Here is a 5,229-nt window from a genome sequence, read left to right on the forward strand (position 1 = left end):
TTGGGCTAATATCCACTTATCAATGAGTGGATACCATGTGTGTTTTTCTGTGATTGGGTTACCCATTCAGGATATTTTCCAGTTCCATCCATTTGCCTATGAATTTCATAAAGTCATTGATTTAATAGCTGAGTGTATTCCATTGTGTAGATGTACCATATTTTCTGTATCCATTACTCTGTTGAAGGGCATCTGGGTTCTTTCCAGCTTCTGGTTATTATAAATAAGGCTGCTATGAACATAGTGGAGCATGTGTCCCATATATGTATATGCCTATGAGCAGTATAGCTGGGTCTTATAGATAGAATTATTTCCAATTTTCTGAGCAACCTCTAGATTGATTTCCAGAGTAGTTTTACCAGTTTGCAATCCCACCAGCTATGAAGGAGTGTTTCTCTTTCTGCAAATTCTTGCTAGAATGTGCTGTCATTCACTTTTTGATCTTAGCCATTCTGATTGGTGTAAGGTGGGATCTCAGGGTCATTTCGATTTGCATTTCCCTGATGACTAAAACTTTGAACATTTCTTTATGTGCTTCTCAGATATTTGAGATTCCTCTACTGTGAAATATCTGTTTTGCCTGTACCCCATTTTTAATCGGGGCTATTTGGGATTTTTTGTTTCTCTTTGGTTTTGTAGGATGAGCATGGGTTCAATGAGGCCTGACTACTCCAAAGAGAGGAGATATGTACCACAGCATCTATAGTGACTCCTAAGGAAATTATTCACAGGACCTCGGGGTGAGTCAGGATACTGCAGAGAATCATACCCTCCTCCATCAACAAAGTATAGCTGAGGACAGGGTGTCTCTGTGTGGTTAGATTCTTTCCAGGGTTCAGACCCTGATGGGTTAGCAGGGATGGCTTCCTGGACATCACCAGAGAGAAGATAGGAAAAAAGAAGATACAGGGCACACTTAGTTCCTTCCTATCCTGTCCTGAAGGTGGCACTGCCTCTCAAACTTTGTCTCCACCCAGCTTGGGGACCCCACATTTCTCTTAGCCATACCCCATTTTATTTCTCCTGAAAGTAAGACTCAGAAATATATAGGTAAACCTCAAAATTATTATGTCAATGATGGAGCTTTCTCACCTGACACCAGGAGCTTCAAGGGGTCACTGGATTCTGACCACACATATCTATTGAGCCTGTAATTGCCATAGCATCTGCATGTTCTTTTCTGGCCAAGTGATATAGGATCCACATGGAATAGGGCCTGGAACTCCCCATTGGGTACATACTGTGCATAGTATAGTGTCCTGGATAGCTTGTGTTCTTCCTTAGTCAAAATGAATCTATCATATCTCAGGGAAGAAGCACATTGAACAGTCATCTTTCCTCCTCAAGTTTCTGCAGAAATAGGTGAGATTGAGAGGGTGGGCTTTCTGTAGAATCCTACAAGAGAAGATTGCAGCTAGGTGTGGTGGTGCATGCCTTTTATCCCAGCGAGGCAGAGGCTGGTAGATCTGTGAGTTCATGGCCAAGCTAGTATATAGAGCAAATTCCTGAACAGCAGAATTGCATTAGAAAACTTGTCTCAAAAAGACCAAATGAAGAAAAGGAGGAGGAGGAGGAGGCTATAATGGACATGAGCACGTGCACACACACACATACACATGCATGTGCATGCACATATACACACACTGTCTATAGCAGTCTCAACAATGTTAAAAGTCCAAAGTTCAAAGTCTCTTCTGAGATCCACCCAATCACTTAACTCTAATCCCCAAAGAAAGACAGGAAACCTGCTGGGCAAACTTCAAACTCTGGGGTTGGGGATTTAGCTCAGTGGTAGAGGGCTTGCCTAGCAAGCACAAGGCCCTGGGTTCGGTCCCCAGCTCCGAAAAAAAGAAAAAACAAAACAAAACTTCAAACTCTGCATCTCCATGTCTGACGTCAAAGCAGTCTTCAGGAGAGAGAAAGAGAGAGAGAGAGAGAGAGAGAGAGAGAGAGAGAGAGAGAGAGAGAGAGAAGGACTGAGATCCCTGAAGGTCCCCTTACCTGTTACCATGAGCTCCACTGGGTTACTGTGCTCTGACCAGCCATCAGGGCTCAGATACTAACACCAATAGTGTCCTGCATAAAAATCTGATAGGACTGAGATGGTGAAATTGACCTTGTTTTTGGGCTCCAGTAAAGTCTGTCTGTACAAGGGTGACTGGCTTCCATCTTTATGCAGATGGTACTCCAGAGCCTCAAAGATTCGCTGACACCAGATGCTCATAGTTGTCCCCCAGGAGCAGAAAGCATTCCTGAAAAGAAACCAGAGGCCACTTCCCAGAATGACAAAGCAGTCTTCCCATATTCCTGTTACCAGTCCCAGGACCCTCCAGCCATCCCCAGCATCAGACCACGTTTATTGTTTAACATCCCCACTGCCTGGATGTGACATGTTTTCCCAAGTAAGGTGGAGATACCTGGGACACCTGGGAGTACACTCACCTGACAGTACTGCTTTCCTGTAGCCAAGACTCAGTCGTGCAAGAGATTGTCTTGTGAAGTTTGTCCTGAAAGTTTGTCTTTTTCTACCCAGAACTTCCTGGGCCCTTGAAGTCACCTCATGGGGTGGGGTCTTTCCCAGACTTGGTGATTTTTTTCCCTTTTCCACATCTCACCAAGGATAAACAGGAATGTGAGAGAAAGAATCATTGTGTCTTCTCTCACCAGCTACTGTTCTGCTTGCCATTTGATGAACAGACAGGCAGGGTGTGGTCTTTGTTGGTCTGAGTTACCAGAGACAAAGTTAGCATATCAACAGCCCCAAGGAAGAGGAACTGACCAACTCTGGAGCTCAGTCTTTGTCTTGACTGCAAGGTGACAGTCCCATTCTTCTGGGCACAAGACACGGGGAGAGTGCCAACATCCTGCTCCTCCATTTCCAGTGGGAAACCATGGCTCTGGATCTGCTTCATGAGTTGCCACATTGGCCATGACATTACATAGTAGATGTTTGGCTTCTGGAACCTATTGAAAGTAGAAGCAGCAGCAGCAGTGTATGCATCCAGCTTCCCAAGCAGCACTCAATCACCAACATGCGTTTCAGGGAGGTTAGAGTGCTTGACGATCCAAACAAGGCCATCACATTTTAGTCCCCAGATGCTGGATAAGTAATACTGCTCATCTGCCTTGGGTCTGTTTTGCAGCAGGGCCTTCATATGTGCATGATCATACAGAATGCAGTTAAATGATGCATACACTCCATAATTCACATAATACATGAAGATTTGCTCATTTGACTCATCTTTATAGTCAGAGCCAGTCTGCTCCTTCCACGAGTTTGTTGTTGTTGTTGTTGTTGTTGTTGTTACTGTTGTTATTTTGGGGTATGTTGGCAGTGATATTCACTGCAAATGTAAAAGCTAATGAACATAATATCTGCCTGGCTCAGCTATGATTCTCACGTCCAAGTCTGATGGGAAGTACTTGTCCAGAACTGCATTGATTACACTGGTGATCTCTTCAAATTTAAGCTTTAGATCCAGGAAATCCACTACCAATATCAAGCAGATACTGAAAGACCCCCAGAGCGGGGAGACCCTCACTCAAGTCTCAGGATGACGTGACCCCCCCACAAGAACTCACACAAGACCATCCTTGCTGTAATCACATGAGGTTTATCGATAGGAACCAGTGCACTGGGGTCGAGACTCATATCCCATGCAGGGGCAGTGGAGTTTGACCCCGAGAGGCTGGGAGAAAGGGTATTTAAAGGGAGAAACGACAACCCGAGGGAGCAGTGATGGCGTCATTGGAAAGTGTCAAGAATACCAGTGAAAAATCACAAGGAGGAGCTTCCTGTTTCTCAAGATTGTTTAACTTTATGGTCCGCTAGTTCCTGGGAGAAGCTTTCTGTTATCTTTACTAGGTTGGGAATCGCATATCTAAGGGCCTTATCTTAAGTCCTTTTATCTAGTTCCTAGGAGAGCAGGCTCAGGAAATGTGACCTTTTACATACTTACAGGTAGAGGGCAGGGTCTGGAATTTGAGGTATTTAGGGCTTCTTAGGGGTGAGATAGCATTTTTAAACTTCTGACTTCTTGGCTACATTTTTTATTCTTTCAATACATGCTGAAACCAACTCTGTTCCCATGTCAAAGACACAGTGTGTGTCTGACACTGCCTGCACAAAGGTCTCAGGGTCAGTATATCCACTGTCTACATGGAAGCTGATGCTAATGACGTCAATATTTAGCTCTTTTGCCTGTTCCATGAGAAGCCTGCTGGTTTTGAGTGTGGCACCAAGCTTATCCTTGAGGCAACAAACTGCTTTGGAATCATCAGTGGCAATCCGAAAAACCAACTTTGCCTTTGAATGTGCTCTGGCAACTTTCATCAATTCAATTTCACTGTCAAAAGTCATCATCTGGACTCCAGTACTGGCAGCATACTTGATTTGAAACACTTGTTTTCAAGAATTTGCATAGACAATCCTCTCTGGAGCTACCCCAAGCCCCTATACCAACTGTATTTCAGTCTTGCTTGCGCAGTCAAATCCTGTCCCAATGGTACCTAGAGTGCTCACTATGGCTCTGGTTATATTACACTTAACTGGGTAAAAGGGAGTAACACAGGGAAGAGCTTTCAACCACCTCTGATGCTTCTTTACAAGGTTTCGAGGTCCACGATGTAGAAAGCATCCTTATTGACAGAGGAAGAAACTTCATTAATTTTTTTGGTCCAGAATGTCCTTAGCAGTAAAGCCTTCATTGAGGATATGACAGTCAAACTTTTCCTTAGTAAAACTGATCATGGTTCTCAATGTGTCTACAGAAAACCTAAAGATGGAATTAAATTATCAACAGCTCTCACTAGACCAACTTATCCAAGAGCTCTGAATGCTGTTTTCTCGGAGTGGTGGAAACACTCACAGCACAGGGACATGACTGGTGGGACCTGTGGAGAAGCCACCAAACCCTGAAGTGTGCCTGGTGGTCTGCCCACCGCCTCCCTGTCAGGCTCCTTGTAGAGCCTGCTACAGATGCTTACCTGAGGTGTCCCCAAGCTGCTGGCTCAGGACAGCCAGAGACAGCAGCTGCAGGGACTGACCTAAGGACAATATTTAATTGGGGCTGGTTATAGATTCAGAGTTTCAGTCAATAATCATCAAGGCAGAAACACAGCAGCATCCAGGCAGGAAAGGTGCAGGAGGAGCTGAGAGTTCTACATCTTTATCTGAAGGCTGCTAGTGGAAGACCAACTCCAGGCAGCTAGTGTGAGAGTCTAAAAACC

The 5,229-nt window shown here is 44.6% G+C and overlaps 2 pseudogenes across 1 annotated transcript; both read right to left on the reverse strand.

The window, feature by feature from the left end:
* Positions 1–1,015: 1,015 nt before the first annotated feature.
* LOC148007224 (leukocyte immunoglobulin-like receptor subfamily A member 5 pseudogene) lies at positions 1,016–2,665 on the reverse strand (annotated as a pseudogene). Its single transcript, XR_015648634.1, has 3 exons — positions 2,443–2,665; positions 2,002–2,252; positions 1,016–1,338 (listed from the first exon to the last, which is right to left on the reverse strand). The product of XR_015648634.1 is annotated as a leukocyte immunoglobulin-like receptor subfamily A member 5 pseudogene (transcript).
* Odc1-ps7 (ornithine decarboxylase 1, pseudogene 7) lies at positions 2,661–4,750 on the reverse strand (annotated as a pseudogene).
* Positions 4,751–5,229: the final 479 nt, after the last annotated feature.

The sequence above is a fragment of the Rattus norvegicus genome, chromosome 1, assembly GCF_021556685.1.
Source record: "Rattus norvegicus strain SHRSP/BbbUtx chromosome 1, alternate assembly SHRSP_T2T, whole genome shotgun sequence".
NCBI lineage: Eukaryota > Metazoa > Chordata > Mammalia > Rodentia > Muridae > Rattus > Rattus norvegicus.